The following is a 20,821-nucleotide window of genomic DNA, read 5'->3' on the forward strand; positions in this document are numbered from 1 at the left end:
ATGTTGTAGAGTGTTATTGGGGGAATATAATAGAAAACAAAATCTGCCAACACAGAAAATTTCTCCACAAACATAGAAGAAAAAGAAAATAGCTTTATTATTGAGTAAACTTAAAACCAGGGTGTGATGGGAAATTATAGGGAATTCACTAAAGAGATGACAAAGTTAGGAAGAAATCTCACTATTTTATGTGACCACGCTGATACACCAACAGAAAAGTAAAATAGTTTGTCTAAAGTAATCTCTATAACAAGGGAAACTTGAACATGGGGAAAATTAAAAGTAGAAAAATTAGCTGAAATGAGGAATAAAATTAGTGTAAAAAATAGGTACCACTAGGGGTTGGCAAGAGTAACAATTTGCCTTAGGCATCTTGCTGAAAAAAAAAATGCAAAAGAGATATACATTTAAAAATGTATTAATTTTCTTAAAAACGAATATATTTTTATATTCCTGAAATCTAAAAGAATTTTATCATGTAGGACTTTAAAATATTTTTTTTTAGTTAAAAGAAACACATTATTGCTTCTATTACCAATAAGCTATTTCTTTCTTAAAATATTCTCCTTTAGAGTTAATAAACAATGCCAAAGCGCGCGCTTGAGCGCGCGCGCGCGCGCGCACACACACACACACACACACACACACACACACACACATATATATATATATATATATGCACAATTTCTATGTGAGTATATGTGTATTTGTGTGTGTGTGTGTGTGTGTGTATACAAATGTACATATTGTTTGATCACCAAGATATTGATTAAAACCAGTAAATAACTCCTTAGGAATTAGCATACCAAGTTCATATACGTAGTTATTTGATGAAACTTTTTTATCCCTATATATGTAGAGAAGAAGATAAAACCTTTATATGGAATAATGCAAAAAATTGATTCGATTCCATCTAGCTTTGTTTAATAAATGGAAAAATAATCTAAATGCACTATCATTAGTTCTAAAAATGTGGAACTAAAATAGTTTGACTAAAATACCCTTCATGTAGTTCATTAGAAACTTTGTACCCTATTAGTTTCAACAGGCCTGTGAGGTTGTTCAGAGGTTTAAGTTGTTCAGGATCATTCCAAGCATGTTAACATTTTATCATCTAAAATGCCCCGACAACTTGAGTTATATAGGAAGATTCTTTAGCTCAAACTTTTTTTTCCTCAAGTACATTTTGTAATTCTTTTAAAATCTAATTTTGTGAGTCACACTTTGAAGTGTTATATTTTTTAATTTTAATTAATTTCATGTAAGCTAGAGTTCTACTTCTTGCTATTTTGCTATCTCATCTTTGACTTTTAAAACACCATTATAAAAGAAAAACTGTCAACAAGATGCATTTTATCATACTCTAGTTTGAGGAAATCTATTTGAAAATACATACATTTAAAGACTGAATTAATTTATGATGGTAAGATGGATGCACTGTGTAAATATGCTTGTGATTTTTTGAAAGTGTGCCTAATCTAAATGGAATGAAAATAAAACAAATGCCTACATAAGGTAGCAAGAAATGTAGAGAAAAAAACCTGAGGGTCTTTTAAGGTAAAATATATCCTCCTCGACTCAGAATGTTCCAGAGGTAGTTCTATATAGGTTTATTTTTAGAATTATGACTCTAAATTTCCATTTAGGAGCACTCTCATTCAAATGCAGAAAAGAAACCTAACGGGAAGGTACAATATATGTGACTCACTGACATAAATAGATTGCAGGATAGTTAGGTGAATCATGCATAATGATCTTAATTGTGTGAAAAGAGCTAGTGGAAATACTAAATTACATAAAGTTAAAATGTCTCTATCCAGATTACATATGTCTATCTATACTAAGCAGGTTAAAATGCACTGAAATGGAGGAAGAATTAATGGTAGTATTTTTTTTTTAATAGTGCAAGACAGAGTTTTATTTTATTTATTTTTTTAATATATTTTATTGATTTTTTACAGAGAGGAAGGGAGAGAGATAGAGAGCTAGAAACGTTGATGAGAGAGAAACATCGACCAGCTGCCTCTTGCACACCCCCTACCGGGGATGTGCTCACAACCAATGTACATGCCCTTGACCGGAATCGAACCTGGGACCTTTCAGTCTGCAGACCGAAGCTCTACCCCTGAGCCAAACCGGTTTCGGCAATGGTAGTACTTTTGAAAAAGAAAAAACAAATTATATAATGTTTTCCAGGAAGAAAAAAGCCAGCAATTTATAAAATTAACACATATACACAGACAAATAACCCATTTATAGACATATTTAAAAGATTAAGGTTTATTCTTAAAATCTTATGCTTGGGTTCTTTTAAGATATTAGAACAATCCCTAATTTTTTAGCTTCAAATTTTGTAATATTACTTTTATTCACCATTGAAAAGTGAAATGGTTAATTTATAATTTAATACTATCTCAAATACAGTCTTTTTAAACATTCAATATAGTCTTACATTCTATAATGCTCTCTGTGCAGGAAAAATGTTCACAACACATTGCATTTGAGTCCTAGTCATTTCTTGACAATGAGCGCTATCACAAAATAGCATCATTTATGTCATTCACATAAGCATTTTATTAATCAAAAATGTTTAATAATAAAAATCAAGTCCTTTGAGGGCTCTATTGATCTGTGATGCTGACTGATTTTCATGAACAATTCATATACTTCCACTGACAAACTGTCAATGTCACAATTTACCCAGACTCTGCTGCTCTTTGAATATGTAGCCAATGAGTAGTTATTCCAGTTCTAACAATAAATAGAAGATAATTTTCAAGGAACTCGAATGTCTTAAAACACCTTTTTTTATTTTTATGGTAAGAACTTCTCAAACATGTTTCATGAAAATGATCATGAAATGTGACTATCTTGTAATATCTGGAATATAAATGAACATCATAAATTTTGAAAGATGTGATGCTTCAAATTTAAGGAATGAAGAATTCTGGAAAGAGATTAAAATGTTCTTGGACTTGGGTAGCTCATTAATTCTACACAGATCTAGTCTCTGATATGTCCTTTAAGAACATATTTGAAATCTCCTAGCTTAAGATCTTCCTTTATTGTTTTGAATAATTTGTCATGTGAAAAACATTAGTCCTGTATTTTCAAAACTGCTATCCAATATGTCTCCAAAATTACTAATATTAAAAAAAATAAAGGATAAACTTTATATGCATTAAGTTCTGTCATCTGTTTAGCTCATTCAATGGAAAAGGGGATAGGCAGGAGGAAGTAACATATTTAAAAAAACAATTTTATAACAGTACAGTTTCCCCCTTCATCATCTCATTATCCTATAGTAGATCCAAATTCATCATAGTAGTAGTACATAAATACTGCCTATACACACAGATAACAAATTTTCGAATACCATAATTTCTTATATGCTTTGTGGGAGAATGCATATTTCTAGAAATTGTATAATATAACAACTATAAATTTTTAATTAATATTTAGAACATTTTAGTAGCCTTTAAATATGTACAAAATAATGGCATGGTATGAAATATTTATTCATTATTAATTTTAAAGTATAGATCTTAACTATTTTCTCAATATCTCAGATTTATCTATGTAATTTAATAGTCATCAGAAAATATATGATTAATATTTGCAAAATCACATAGTACAGCTTATAAAAATAATATATGTCTATTTGATTTGTGTTCTTATAAAGAAAAAGGTCCTTTGCTTTCTCCATCACCTAAACCTCCTTTGACATCTCAAAGATTGTTAAATATGTCTATCAAAATGTCTCCTGTTTTCACCTGATACACTGTTACCTGTCTGGAAACCAGAGTACCCTTATTGAATTAGAAATCAAAAACACTTCTCATTCTGCTAAAATCCTTTCAGTGACTTCTATTTCAAATGTATTAGACAAATCCCTCAAAAGGAAAAGCCAACTCAGCAATAATTAGTGACTTGTAAAGCTTTATAGACCCTATGAAAATTTAGTTATGGTTTATAATAATGTTTTCTTAAAGAAAATTGTAGGTCCACAGAGCTTCACTGATTAATTCTACTAAACTTCTTTTACTCTTAAAATTTATTTATTTATTTTATTTATTTTTTATTTATTGATTAAGGTATCACATATGTGTCCTTATCCCCTCATTGCCTACTCATGCCCTCACTCCCTTGGTGTCTGTGTCCATTGGTTAGGCTTATATGCATGCATACACATCCTTTGCTTGAGGAAGAAAAATTGTATGTCTTTTCAAATTCTTCTAGATAATGAAATGGGAGGAAATATTATTCAAGTCACTTAAAAAAATTCTTTATTGTTTAAAGTATTACATGAGTCTCCATTTTTCCCCATTGACCTCTCCCTCGCCACCCCCTCCCCCAAGAACAAGCCCTCACCCCTCCCCCTCACTACTGTTTGTGTCCATTGGTTTTGCTCATATGCATGCATACAAGTCCTTTGGTTGCTTTCTTACCCTCTCACCTCCGGCCTTCCCTCGTAGGTTGTACAGTCTGTTTGATGCTTCTATGTCTCTGATTCTATTTTTGTTAATCAGTTTATGTTGTTCATTATATTCCACAAATGAGTGAGATCATATGATATTTATTTTTCTCTGCTTGGCTTATTTTGCTTAGCATAATGGTCTCTAGTTCAATCCATGTTGTTTCAAATGGTAAGAACTCCTTCTTTTTTACAGTAGCATAGAATTCCATTGTATAGATGTACCATAGTTTTTTAATTCACTTGTCTACTGATGGTCACTTAGGCTGTTTCCAAATCTTAGCTATTGTAAATTGTGCTGCTATGAAATAGAGGTATTTATATTCTTTCTGATTGGTGTTTCTGTTTTTTTGGGATACAAAAATGGAAGAATATACCATGTTCATGGATCGGTAGATTCAACATCATTAAAATGTCCATACTACCAAAAGCAATCTATAGATTCAATGCAATCACTATTATTATACTAACGGCATATTTCAAATACCTAGAATAAACTCTCCAAAAATTCATCTGGAGTAAAAATAAAACTCCTGATAAGCTGCAGCAATATTGAGAAAGAAGAACAATGTTTGGAGGGATCACAATGCCAGATATCAAGCTATATTATAAAGTCACTGTTCTCAAAACTGCCTGGTACTGGCACAAGAACAGACACATAGACCAATGGAACAGAACAGAGAACCCAGATATCGACCAAAGCCATATGCTCAATTAATATTTGACAAAGGGGGCAAGAACATATAATGGAGTCAAGAAAGTCTCTTCAATAAATAGTGTGGGGGAAATTGGATAGATACTTGCAAAAATATTAAACTAGAACACCAATTTACACCAAACACAAAAATAAACTCAAAATTGATAAAGGACTTAAATGTAAGATGATAAATTATAAAAATCTTAGAAGACACCAAGGCAGCAAAATAACAGACATGTATTGTAGCAATATCTTTACTCATACAGTTCCTAGGGCAATGGAAACGAAGGAGAAGATAAACAAACGGGACTACAGCAAAATAAAAAGCTTCTGCATAGCAAAAGAAACCAACAAAACAACAAGAAAGTTCACTGCATGGGAGAACATATTTGCCACTGTTATGTCTGATAAGGGTTTAATCTCCAACATTTATTGGAGATTATTCTCATTTATTCTCATACTACTTAACAAAAGGAAGATAAAAGATCCAATCAAAAAAATGGACAAAGGACCTAAATAGACACTTTTCAAAAGAGGACCTACAGAAGGCCAAGAGACATATGAAAATATGCTCAATGTCACTAATCATCTAAGAAATGCAAATCAAAACAACAACGAGGTATTATCTCAAACCTGTCAATTCACTTTTTAAAGTCAAGGATTACCCTATGTTAAGTACACATAAAGACATTGTGAGAAAGAGAAGGAGGAGAAAGGGAGGGGAGGAGGAGAGGAAGAAAGAGTAAGGAGAAGGGAAAGAGGAAAAGTAACTATAGACCAATATCTTACATGGATATAAATAGCAATGTTTTCAATAAAATGTTAGCAATTTGAATTTAGCATTATATTACAAAAAAATCAGTCTCAACAAAACCCCAGCAGATTTTATTTTAGAAATGGACAAGCTGATTATAAATTTATTTGAAAAAGTAAAGGATCTTTTTATGATAGCCAAAACTACTTTGAAAACAATGAAGTTGATGGACTCACACAATCTGAAATCAAAACTTACACGCATATATAATCAATTAATTTCAGCAAAAGTGCCAATGTAATTAATGGAGAAATAACAGGCTAGAACAACACAATATCCATATGTTAAAATAATTAATAAACATGGACTCTTTTGTCACATTGCATATGGTTTCAAAGCAGATCATAAATAATTATATAACAAAGTCTTTAAAATTGGAATAAAAAAACATGATAATATTATTTTCTCTCTCTCTGGATGTACATACATCCAAATATGCGTGCATGTATAGTATATAAATTTATAATACAGAAAAATAATAAATATAAATAAATATAATTATTATTTTCTCTCTCTCTGGATGTACTTACATCCAAATATACATGCATATATAATATATAAATTTATAATACATAAAATAATAAATATAAATAAATATAATTATTATTTTCTCTCTGGATGTACATACATCCAAATATACATGCATATATAAATATAAATTTAAAAAACATGCATACTTTGAAAATGATTACCACAATCTGGTTAATTAATATGAGAATGCTAAAAATTTATCATCTTAGTAAATTTCAAATATGGTATTATTAACTGTAGTCAGCATACTGTACATAAGATTCCTAGAAAGTTATTCACTTTATAACTGACAGCTTGTATCATTTTATCAGCATTTCCCATCTCTCCACAAACCCACTATTCTATTGTATGTTTCTATGAGAATGCAGAGAACTTTTTTATTTTTTTGTTACTTGCCTACTTTAACTATGTTTAATTGACTGTATTGGTAAAACATATTCTAGTGAACTTAATTGGGAATATACCTTAAACATTATTCTTCAGAGTGAGAATAATGAACGTGAGAGTCAGTAGTTGCATCTGTTCTGCACATATGTTTTGCTATAGTCTGAGTGATGTCCTGAAATTAACCCTTTAATTGACCACAACATTTGCCACTCTCCATTTTGTTGCAGAAGGCTGATTCAATTATTTATTCTGCATTTTTGGTACCTGGAAACATTTGACTTTATTTCTCTGGTTAAGAGTGAGAAAATCTACCTTAAAATATTATAAGGAGAAAGTTTAGTGTGCACGGGCATTATCTTTATTCCACTCAGATTAATTCCATAGACTTCTGCATTTATTCAACAGAAGAAAACATAACATCTATAGAATACTTCAAAAGTTACTTGTGCCGAAACCAGTTTGGCTCAGTGGATAGAGCATCAGCCTGCAGACTAAAGGGTCCCAGGTTCCATTCAGGTCAAGGGCACATACCATGGTTGTAGGTACATCCCCAGCAGGGGGTGTTCAGGAGGCAGCTGATTGATGTTTCTCTCTCATCGATGTTTCTAACTCTCTATCCCTCTCTCTTTTTCTCTGTAAAAAAATCAATAAAATGTAAATATTGTTTTAAAAAACTTACTTTCATACTTTAAAAAAAAAAGTTACTTGCTTCTTTTAAGTGAATATACAGAAATACTCTTCCTTACTTCCATTGTGTTTTTATTGGAGCTCAGTTTCCCCTTGGTAATTATCCCATACAGTACAGTTCTATTTTTCTTTGACTATTCATTCAGAGGCATGAGGAACCAAAGTGGCTAAGCAACAGTCGTAACTTCCTTTTCATTGGAATCATTGCTTTAACCCCTAGAGGAAGAAAAAGGTTTACTAGTGGATCACTAGGGTAGTAGTGGGTGGTGCCACTTATACGGATAAGGTAATTATAGAATACTGTCCATATAGTTCAGACTTAGGGATACCATGCTCAATTAGCAAATGCTATAGGTCTCTACAGGTTAGACTATCCTAATGATTGCTTTGAGTCCACTGTCCACTATGGGAACCACGTCTACTGTATCTTTGCTAATTAAGTGACACTATTTGGGCCATGCAACTCTGGGGTCCCATTATCTCCATTGTAGGGTCTAGTTTAATGGTAGAATTTCTCCTGTAATAGCCAACCACAGAGCTCTTTAAGGATGCAGACATTCCCTCAAAAATGTACTTATCAAAGTCAAGGTGAAATTATGTTGTATACTCTGTAACTTCCCAGGATAGATGAGAATATCTTACATGAAAAATGCTCTTCAGCAATCTAATTTACCTAAGCCTTTGGATACCTTTCTTTATACAATACCAAGGCAGTTTTGGCCTTTCAGCTTCATTTAAGCATAGATTACTTTCTGTCAATGTTTTTGTCAACCAATTTAACATCCAGAATCTATGCTTAGTGGGACCAATCAATAATTGTGGCTTGAATCAACTTTGTATTCCTATCACCATAGTCACCTTAGTATCCATTTACCTAGATTTTTAAAAAATATATTTTATTGATTTTTTTACAGAGAGGAAGAGAGAGGATAGACAGTCAGAAACATTGATGATAGAAAAACATTGATCAGTTGCCTCCTGCACACCCCCCAGCGGGGACATGTCTGCAACCACAGTACATGCCCTTGACCGGAATTGAACCTGGGACCCCTCAGTCCGCAGGCCAATGCTCTATCCACTGAGCCAAACCAATTTTGGCTATTTACTTAGATTTTTAAACCATATAGTTTTTATGATATGCGTCAACCTCTGCATAGATTACCCTTTGATTTTTAGAGAGAGTGGAAGGGAGGGAAAGAGACACACAGAGAGAAACATCAATGTGAGAGGGACACATCGATTGGTTGCTTCCCACACACACCTGAACTGGGGCCCAGGGATTAAGCCTGCAACCAAGGTATGTGCCCTTTAACCGAATCAAACCTTCTGTCCAAGGGCTGTCGTTCTATCCACTGAACCAAATTGGCTAGGGCTAAATTACCTTTTGCATTTCATTCACTCTTTCAGGCTTGACATAATTTCAGTCTATTTATAGAACAAGGAACAAAGAAGAGTGGTGAGATATTCCCTGAAGAGAATCAGCAGTGCCTTGAAAGGAAAAATACTTCAGGAGACAAAGATGGGCTACTTTAGACAAAGATGGGCTAACCTCTACAGTAGGGGTGTCGAACTCAATCAGAGAAGGGGCCAAAGTCTAAAATCCAGCCTAAATCGCGGGCCGAATGGTTTACTGAACAGTCATAAACTGTCATTGTGATGGAAACGCAGCGGAGTGCAGTGATGACAGCGCGGTGCGGGCCACATTGCAAGGCCTGGCGGGACGGATTTGGCCCGCGGGCATTGTGTTTGACACATGTGATCTACAGGTAGGAGTGGAAGGAGTACTTCTTTACCAGAGCAGACCCATCCGAATGTAAAGGTTCCATGTCTCCAACTTCATTTGGTATCTGCCCATATGTGCCCATTTCAAATTTCAGGACTCTATTCCTTCTGAAGCAACATCCTGACTTTGACAAAACACACTCAGTATAGTTGGAATTCAATTCATGTTGTGATTCAGTCACTCATAGGATAAGACTGGTTTTATTCTGTTTGTTTGTTTGTTTGTTTGTTTGTTTGTAAAACAGAAAACAGCCTCTTGTAGCTTTCAGGGCGGTAATAGAAGCATTAAGTGATTTATGCATAGCTTGCACCAAAAATTTAAAGCCTGGAGCTCATTATTTTCTTTCCCCACATTCTGCAGCACAGTTAGGATAATCAGCCAATACCTTTCTATTCCTTGATCTGGCTAAAATGTCCTAAGGTAGAAAGTACAGAACCTCACATTCTACGAGAATTTGATTAGAAGTATCCACGGAAAATATTTTATGTATCTCTATTGCCACCTCCTGATACAAGCTTCCAGTGCCCTCTTTACCACTGGCATTAAAACTCTAGTACCTACAAATCTAACCAATTTCCCCCCCCAAAAAATTACCTGGAAAACCTGAACCAATTCAGGAAATTCATCTTTAAGATCCTATTTCTATAGAATCGCTTCTGGTGCCTAAATCTGTATCAGTCAGGGTTCAGCCAGAGAAGCAGAATCAGAAGGAGACATATATTCAGGGATTTGTTGCAAGAAATTTGCTTACACAGCTGTGATGGCTGGTTAGGCAATCCCAGGTCCCTAGAGCACACCATCAGAAAAGTCTCAGGTTTCTGCTGAGCTTGCTGTCCACAGTATTAAAAAAAAAAATTTTTTTTTCCTTCTTCTCAGTGAAGTGTTAGCTCTGTTCTTGAAGCCTTTCCTTTGATTAAATCAGACCCCTTCAGAATGCCCAGGGTACTCTTCTTAAAAATCACCTGCTAATAAACTCTAATAAATCTGCAAAACGTCTTTACAGCAACACTTATTGGTGTTTGAATGGATAACTGGAGACTATAGCTTAGCCAAGTTAATATATGAAAAGTCCAGCAGCCCAGCTTGCATAGGTCAGTAGTTGATCATTGACCTATGAACCAGGAGGTCTCAGTTCAATTTCAGTTGGGGCACATGCCTGGGTTGTAAGCTTGATCCCCAGTGTGGGGCATAGGAAGCAGCCAATCGATGATTCTCTCATCATTGATGTTTCTGTCTCTCTCTCCCTCTCCCTTCCCCCCTGAAATCAATAGAAACTGTAGCACCTATAAATTTAAGGCCCAATACATGAAATTCATGCACAAGTAGGCCTTCCTTCCCTGGCTGTTGGCCTGGGCGTCCTTCTCAGCTCCGGCTTCATCCAGAAGGACATCCAGTTGGATGTCTGCTCTAATTATCATATTACACTTTTATTATAGATATATATAAAAGACCATCACAGTTACTATGGGCCCCCTGGAGTTATTATGAGAATAAATTATCTCTGCATATAAGAAAGCCCATATAACTCTGTCTAGCACATAGAAAATGCTATAAAACATGTTAACTATTATATTGGCAATTTTGTGTTGGATGTCTACATCTTAGAGCAAAATGTCCCTAAGTCTTTGTCATGACTAGCGAGGAAACAGAAAGCCTCTCACTGTCTGTAAAATGACTTGGAGTTTGGTTCCACCATATGTTTATCATTCTGACAACTCTGAGCATGATGATTGGGCTAGCCTGTACATTACTATTTCTTATGTTAAGAGAAGCAGGAATGCTGCCAAATAAAGATGAGGAAGAGTTAGGCAATGGCCATAGTTTTCAACTTTCTGACTGAACAACCAACACACGCACACATTTATATATATGTGTGTTATAACACATATCCCTTAAACACACCTTTTAAAACACTTAAATACAATTCCAAACTTTTCCCTATCTGATACTGAGCTACCATTCCACATACAACTCACACCCACAGAAAGGAAAAGTCCCTACGTCAAGTCCAGCTCTTGCATTCACATCCAAGTCCAGATGCCTACATTCTCTGCAATTCTTTTTAGTCAGGTCTAGATTTGTTTCTACATCACCGTGAAATGTATGGATTATATTATACATTTCACTGCCTTTTATACAGCCAATATTTAATAACAGATGGAAAGTTGGGGCACACTTAAAACAAAACCAAACCAAACCAAACAAAAAATCAGCCCTCCAGAAAAGACTAGAAGTAAAAGTATCACGTAAGTGTCATCATTTAGTGCTCCCACTCTCCTTCAGGCCAGATATAATAGAAATGGAAGCACTTACTCCTCAAGGAAATGGAATAGCATGAATGAAAGATCTTTCCTAAACTATGCCAAATTCTGCCAACTGAAAACATTCCCTTTCTTCCTTGCTTTATGCTCACCCGAGAGGGCCATTGGGGCTGTGAAGAAGGCAATAAAGCAGCAGGCCGTGGAGCCATTCCTCTGCTGGTTAGGCATCCCCTAACCACACAGATGATCACACGGAAGGAAAGAAAGCAGGAACCTGTTTAATCCCTTTGAAGACATTTGCCTTTTGATAAATAAAAGGATGACATGCACAGAGGCAAATTCCTTACCTATGGATGCTATAGTCAAATGCTCTCGGTTTGGGATTGGCTATGGTAAACTATGCTCAGATCCATGGCTATGTGTCCATGGCTCTCGAAAAATCTATCACACAAGCTAGGGAATTATCTGGGTATAATGTATTTTTTTTAATAAAAAAAAATGTTCTCTGCTATGCAAGACACTAACCCACACACTTAGAGATTTCATCCATGACTGTGCACCAAGGAATGTATGTTTCAAGTGAAAGGGAAGGGCCCGGGTAATTATGGAGGCTATTGTAGATCTCTCCTTTCATTACCTGGGCCTCTGCATTGCTCAGACACCTGAAATTATTTTATTTTGTGGTTTTTTTAAAACATATTTTATTTGCTAGTCCTTACCTGAAGTTATATTTCCACTGATTTTTAGAGAGTGGAAGGAAGGGGGAGAGACAGAGAGAGAAACATCAATGTGAATAAAACACATTGATTTGGTTGCCTGGGGATTGAGCCTGCAACCCAGGTACATGCCTTTGACTGGAACTGAACCAGGACTAACGTTCCAACCACTGAGCCAAACTGGCTAGGGTGGACACCTGAAATTATTAATTATCGATAAGATTGATCCTGGTAAATTTGTTCATCGATATTAGTCCAATTATAAAAAACCCACCTGGTTTCTTACATCAGCTCAGGGAAAATTGTCCCATTTGAGCTGGTAAGCTTTGACCTCTCGTGTTCTGACTGAGTGGGTATAAGCACTGGGATTTTTATTACTGTTGAGGAACTCAAAGCTATTTTTCTAGCAATTCAGGAACCTTAAAATATTACGTTGACTGAATGTCAACTTCATCGGCTAAAAACAGTGCCAGAAAAATCTCTAAAGTCAACTACTTCAAATAAGAGCCTACCCAGGATTTGTAGGTGCTGGTGTTGATAACTGTTAAGTCTCTTCCATTCCTCCTGAGCTCAGCATATTACAGAGAAATGACCAGCTTTAACAATGCCGTAGATCTGCCTTGCTGTGTCTTCTTTCTTTCTGGACAGGCCACATTTTATGTTTACTTGTTTCCAACTTGCAGCACTTTTTACTCAAACAGAAAGAAGGAACAATCTCCTTCTATCTCCTTTCTTCTTTTGTTTACCAAGTCAACTAAAGAGACTGAGCCCATACAATGTCAGAGTGGCCAGATATCATAGAAGTATTTTAATAGCTATTACTGCCTCTGGACTTGGATTATTACCACCTGCATTTGTTTTGTAGGGCTTCCAAACAAAGTGCCACAAACTGTGGCTCAAACAATAGAAACAATGTCTCACAGCCTGGAGGCTAGAAGTCTGGAATCAAGGTGTCAGCAGGGTTTATTTCTCTTCAGGGCTACTATGAAGGATCTGTTCCAGGTCTCTCTCCTGGGCTTGTCGATGGCCCTTTTTCTCCCCGTGTCTCTTTATATCATCTCCCTTCTATGTGTGTCTGTGTCCAAATTTCCTCTTCTTATACTGCAATAGGGACCACTCAAATGAACTCAGATGGTGCTAGCAAACTTAATATTACATCCGAAATGACCATATTTCCAAAGAAGCTCACATTATAAAATTGTGGGGAGTTAAGACTTCAATATACCAATTTTTGGAAAGATACAGTTCATCCCATAACACCCTCTCAGCTTGCGAGAGCAGTGCCTTATTTCCTGGCCCTTTGAGTCAGCCAATTCCCCACGTATGGTCTACCATTGCCAAGACTTCCGCTTCCTGCTTGTATTACACACATTTCTGATGGACAGAAACTCTACACACTAATGTAAAGAATGTCGAGATTTATATTTATTTCTGCTGCTGAATTATAGAGAGGGTGAATCTGATTTGAGGTGCATAAAAGATGAATATTGTAGAGAACTTTCTCTTTCTTTTGTATGTGTTTCTTTTTGCCTGTTGGCTGGATTCTCCCAGCCCAGCTGCTCAAGCAGGAATGAATCTCTAGCTACAGATATTCTAGGCTCATGTCCATGGAGCCTCAGGCATCCAAGAAATGAAGCAGGCATTTCACTGCCAAGTTCTATAAAATAAATCTGAGGAGGGATTTTTGTAGACCTTGCTTTACTGATATCTCTGGACCAATCACTGATTAAAGATAGGTGGATTTTAATTATTTACCTGTTCACATCTAGTGCCAAACAGGGGCTTTCTATCAGACCACATATTTGGAATATCACTTATTTCTCTAAATTTGTTCTAACAGCTCTCATGCTAATTAACAAACAATATGATGGGAATTTTGATAATGCTGTTCGAAGTGCTTAAGAGTCTAGGTTTGGAGCATGCCTTGCTATTTGAGTTGCTTCAAAAACTAATCATTCTCTACTACATAGCCATGAGATCGAGGTCTATAATTAGAGGTAAAGTGGTTGGCAATAAAAACATACACAAACCTTTTTTCTGATAACACATTTTTCATTACAATCATCTTTAAAAAAAAGGATGTTTAATCTCTTATATCAGAACTTTTATTCAATGAAAAAGTGCAAAGCAGATATTTATAAGTTGCTTAAGTTTATTTTAGCAATTATTTTGTCATTTATGATGCTCCTAATCATCTTCTTTTGTGCTGTGTTTTGTGTTTGTTCTTTTACGTTTCAAAATATGCTCTTTGATATCCACTATTGTGTGCGTGTCTCTGTGTATATGTGGAAGTTTGTATGTTTCTTTAATTCTAAAAGAAAACTCCATAAAACTGTGGTTGAATTACCCTTTCCCTTCTCTCTTGCACAATTGATAGGGGGTGGAAAAATCTCTTTAGGGGTATGTTTTATGAATTTGAGAAAACTTAATTATTTAACATTCATTATAATCTCATTAATTATTAATGTCTTCAAAAATTGGTGGCAGATAAGGAAGTGATGCAGATCAATTCTACCATAATTTCACTAGTAAGTTATATGTTCCCATAATAGTCTTTTTAGACCAAATTCTGAAAAATAAATACAATGAGTTGGAAAGGTAGAGTGAAATTAAAAAAAGCACACACACATTTATTTCTAGACTCAATAAAATCTTACTCTTTCATTAAAAAAACTCCAAAAATACCTTGCATGAAAGGCAATTCCAATGCAAGCTTAATACCATATCAGCTAATAACTGAACTTTGTCAGCAGACTGAGGGCACAGATACCAAAGAGCTCTGTATTGAGAGTATGAATTATTATAAAAACCAGTAGTTACTGATCTTGCTAGATATTTTTCTCTTTCATTCATGGGCTTTCTACCAGAATACATATTTTGAATACCCCTCATTTCTCTAAATTTGTTCTAATACCTCTTATACTAATTAAGAAAAAAAAAATTGGAGCATGCTTTGCTGATTGAGTTGCTTCAAAAACTAACCATCCTCTACTACATTGTTGATTAGAATTCATTTAGGCACACTTACATAAAACTGTTTATTCTGAAGGATGTAAAAAATAAATTCCTACACAGACAATATAACACTATGTTAGGTGAATGAATTATGCAAACATATATTTCCAGCTCAAGATCAAGACACCCTGGGTGAGATTCTGAGGGATTAAGAAATTAAAACTATATTACTATTTTCTCTGAATTAGTTAAAAGGAGCAAAAACAAGAACAATTCTGCTAGAAACTAGCTTTCAACGTGACTTTTTATTTTCATTCTGTTCTCTTTAGGTACCAATATGGCTAGGCTTGACAGCTTTTGTTTTAATAACCCAGTGGGTCAAGAAGGTCAATTACTGCTTTAATGAAGTCTGCTCTTAGAAAATCTGGTGGAAAATTCCAAAGTCCTAAAATGGTTTGGTTTGGAGTGGTTACACTTTTTTTTTTTTTTTTTTTTTTTTTTTTAAGAAGGTCACGTGTTTAAAAAGGCTAAGTCATTCTGAGTTTTTCAAATTGTCTTGCTTTATTTCTGAGCTGCAATGTTTGTTCTTGGTACTAGAAATAACAGGATTGGGGGATTTCTTTCAGATTCTCCTCCTCTTACCCATGTCCACTGACCCACTTTCACAGGACTGGGAACTGATCCTCCATCCTTTTCCAGACTTCCCTAATATACTCACTCCACAGAAATCCACCTGGGTTTAAGACTCGGGGTAGCATTCTCCCTAGTTTTTGCAACATAGCAATTTCTTTTCTCCACATGCATATTATTTTGGTAATTTCAGTTGCTAACTAAGAAAAGAAAATGGGAATTGTCCATTTGGTCTCACTCTATCATGTTTCTCAGAAGTCTTCTTAATAATCCTTTGATTGTTGTTTCTGACATTCTATTTTTGTTCAGAATATAATATTTTCCCAGGATCAGTATACAACTTATACTAATAAGTGTGGAGTTTATGTATATTCTTAGATATTCACAATATATATGTTAGGATTGTTTTATTTGGAAAGCTATTACTGGATATAAACTATTATTAAGTACTAGCAATTTTAGCTTTCCCATTAGAGAAAGAATATAGTATTTTTCCTAGAAAAAAGTGTTTCAGTTGCATATTTTAAGTAATTAGTTCCATAGACATTAATTTTTTTTTCACTTAAGAATATAGATGGATTGATATTTTAAATAGAGGTAAGATCAGACAAAGAGGTCTGGGTCAGAACTATGTAGATAAATGGGAGGAAATAGAAAGTATAAATATATTTGTATCATATGTCAATTTCCATCAGAAGTCCTCCATCATGAAAAGGCATTGAATAACCAATTAAACAAAATGACTGTTAGTCAATGTCTTCCTGCTTTTGTCTTCACCCATTTCAGAGTGATATGATAGGCACATGAATTCAGTGGCCATTGTTGTAGTGTGGCTACTATACAAGGGTCCAACAGCATGGACTCTGAATGTCAAGGTCAATATAGCTATTATCTATCTCTAACCTGTCAGCAATAGAAATCAGCTATGAGCTACCATTTTGATGCTATTTTCAAAACTAGCCATCCTGGGGTTCTTATTACCTGGAAGATCCTTTACATTGTTCCTATAAGAGTAAGACAATTATTATGAGTATGGTTTACCTTTTCTGTCCATAGATCCTCAGCCAGCGCCAGCATCCAGGGTACTGGAGTGCTTAATTGACAAATATAAAACACTACACAAAATAATATCCTACTGAAGAACACACTTTATTTCAAAGGATAAACAGGTGTGGGCCCATGGCAATGTGATCCATTGGTTTTATCTCATAATTCTCCAGTCAGATGCAGCTGGCTTGATAGAACATTGGAATGGCTTAAAGCCACAACTGAGGCACAAACATGGTGCCAAGAGTTTGTGAATATGTGGGTGCCATTTTCTAGGATTCAGTGTAAGCACTAAATCAGAGACCTAACTGTGGCATTGTAAAAGGAAGGACACAGGAGACTGGTAATGAATGGTTGTTGATAGCAGGAGTGGCCTTCCTTATTGTCATTCATATGCCAGGGCTAAAGGGCCTGGTCTTTATGGGTTGTGCATGCTTTCCAGAATTCATAGCAGGAGTTAAAAGGAATTACAATCTAGTGTTGCCAATTGGGCGCTTTGCACCTCTTGTGTTCAGAGATCCAGGTAAGTGGAGGAGCACCTTCTTGGTGGGGATAATTGATCCTGATCACCTAAAGGAGGTAGAGCTATTGTTACTCAATTAGATCAAGAGGAAAATGTGGTACTCAGGTTATACCCTGGTAAGCTTCTTGTTACTGAATTACTCAGTTGCAACTATGAGTGGGAAAGTGTAGCAAACATAGCCTGAGAAAGTTATGTTTATCAGAAGCTAACCTCCTCAGGAAAGAGAGTTTGGATATTACCACCAAGGAACCTAGAGGCACAGTTAAAGAGACAGTTAAGGTCAACAAATTTAGAATATTAAGTGTCAAGGAAGGTGATGAGCACCAGTTGTGATAACAATAAAACTGTGGAAGTTGAGGCTGACTCTATGCTTGTACATTTTTAAAAAATAATAATTAAAAAAAAGAAGCCTGCTAGAATTCTAGAAGAACGGATCCTTCAATACATTTGTAGAAGTATGTCCAGATGTCCTAGGAGTAAAACTAGGGCGACCATAAAATGATGCACCATTTAGGTCTTCATCAAAGTTGTGCAGATAGCTGACAGCCCCAACCTCAGTGTCTTCAGGATCTTCCTTTACTTTTGAAAAGGAATCACACTCTTTTGGGATAGCCTGAGTCAATAAGTAGGAATGATAAGTATACTGCAGATTGGCTATTTCTGTCCAATGCCCTACTCATCTGACAGACAATCTTTGCTCTGGAGTGTTCCACTGAAATGACTTTGTCAGATCTAGATTGAAGTCTTTAGTCTAGCTGCCCAATCTTTCTCACTTAATCCTTTCTCATGTGTCAGATATGAACCTGGGTTTGATGATTTCCTTGTCTAATTCTTTTTCTTCCTCCTTTTATCTCTCACTGATGTTATCTCCTCATAAATTGTGTGGACTCCATTTCAGTGTCTGCTTCCTGGAAGATCCAGTTGACACATACTTCCACCAAACTCATAATTTACAGCAAATAAAGATCATAATCCATGACAACAATTTATTAAAGCATTGATACATCATTCCCATTATTCTCTTTTCCCATCAAGAAATGAGAAGAGGAAAAGAAGTACATATATCAAAATAAATCTCCCAAAATACAGTTCTGAGTTATACTTAAAGAAACACATGAGTGAACATTTTCTACTTGGATAAACATTGAACAAAATGGAATTTAATTGCTATCTTTCACCATTTTACAAACCATGAGAACCATTCTTGGTTTTAATGAAACATAAAAAAAAAAAAATACCCAAACACTCAATTATTTACATATTAAAATCCTGACCTCCAATGTAAATGTATTTGGAAATGGGACCTTTGGAAGGCAAGTAAGGTTAGATTAGGCCATTGGTGTTTGGTTTGATTGTATTAGTGCCCTTCTAAAAAGAGATACCAGAGAGCTTGACACCACCCCCCTTCCTGCCAAGCAAAAACAAGAAGAGGTTGTGTGATCATAAAGAAAAATGGCTGCTGCCTTCAAGGCAAGAGAAGAGGATGCAGAATAAAACCTATATTGCCAGTACCTTGATGTTGACTTCCTGGGCTTTTGGAACTGTGAGAAGTTCTGTTCTTTAACCTACCCAGTCTGTGGTATTTTGTTATAGCAACCCAAGCAGACTAATACATTTTATTATATCTACAAATATATTGTAAGCTTTTTCTTGTAACCAGAGCTACATCCTCACAAATCATATGAATTATAATTCCCCAATTTCTACCACCTCTTCTGTTTGTTTTTTCTCTCTTTTTGTCATACAATATGAAACATGAATGCATTCTACACAGAAAGAGAATGTATTCTATGATCTCAGGGGTGTTGAAAGGATAGAAGAAGAGTGAAAGATAGGAGGGAGCTCTTGTATGAATGTATGTCAAAGTGTTATTTCTGAAATGAGTAATCTAAACCCATTTTAGAGGCAGAGATATAAGAGAGTAATGAGAGAGTTACTCTGGCATTAACCTTTATTCCTGCCCAAATTCTATCTTAAGTAACACTAAGTTTGATCAAGCATCTTTCAAATAAATATCATGTCTTTAATATTTTAAAGTCAAACTGATTCATCTTTGCTCAGAGTGCACAAATTTTCCCAGAAAATAATTTTTAAAATGGGATTTCTAGTAAGGAGATAAATGAAAATCTGCAAACTTCCTATTTCTGAGTAGAAATATTTCACTCTTTTTACTTTCCTCTATTTATTTTTAGAAATTGGACATAATTTATAATGGAAGAATGTTTTGTACCGAAAACCTATTCAAATGAGGCAAAACAAAATTATGGGAAGAAAATCAACATGGTAAACACATTCTTTCTCTATATGCAACTTGCCCTCCTGCTATGATGTGATGTTTTGGAATCTATAATGATTTAAAATGTGTGTGTGTGTGTGTGTGTGTGTGTGTGTGTGTGTGTGTTCAAAAACAGTTCTATGGAAAATGCTGGAAAGAGAAGGCTTTCTTAGCTGCCTTAAATATAGTGGCATTTACTTTGGCAACAATCTACAAAAAAAAGCGCTATTTCTGTGCTCTTATGATAGCAAAATCTTTAAAGGAGTCATTATTAAATGCACATAAAGAGATTTGCATTTTCTCCTAGGGATGAGTTAAAATCAAAGTGTCCTGATTAGCACAAAGACAGACTTTCTGAAAAAGCTCTATCAGAAACTATAAGATTGTAGAACAATACTAGTCTTTCCTAAGAGGAATGAGGACTATGTATTTTCAAGAGAACTAGTTTGCTCAGATATGAAGTGAAATAGTTTATAGTAAAGAAGGCATGTTGATTTCCCAGCTGAAAGCCATTTAACTTTTTGGCAAATTACTTGTAGAAGCAAACCAAGAGAGGACAACAATCTGAGTAGAGCCAGACTTACACCATGTCCAGGTGGTTCAGTCATTCCATCCCTGTTGTGAAGACTACCATCCAATATATTAAAAATTAAATTTAATCTAATTTAAAATTTGTTATTTTATTCAGACTAAAAGACAACTTGGCAAGGTACTTGATATAGAATGGGTAAACTTTCTGTTAGAACTTTCTGAAATGGTACTGGCAAAAAAGAAAGGGAAAATAAGACCAAAGAAACAAAAATGTTTATTTTAATTTTTAAATATTACCAATAAAAATTTTTTGATAAAAGCCATTTTTAAAATAATTTTTTCTAGTACAAATTATGTAACAGGAAGCATCCTACTTATTATAAATATAGATTTTATTATGTGGACTTATGATACTAGTGCATTAGCAGAAAGGGAGGCATAAAAAAATAGACCTTTCTCTGTCAATTAACAAGTGCTGAAATAGGGTTTTAAATACTTTTAACCAAATAT

This window comes from Pipistrellus kuhlii, unplaced genomic scaffold (assembly GCF_014108245.1).
Source record: "Pipistrellus kuhlii isolate mPipKuh1 unplaced genomic scaffold, mPipKuh1.p scaffold_m20_p_4, whole genome shotgun sequence".
In the NCBI taxonomy this organism is placed as follows: Eukaryota; Metazoa; Chordata; class Mammalia; order Chiroptera; family Vespertilionidae; genus Pipistrellus; species Pipistrellus kuhlii.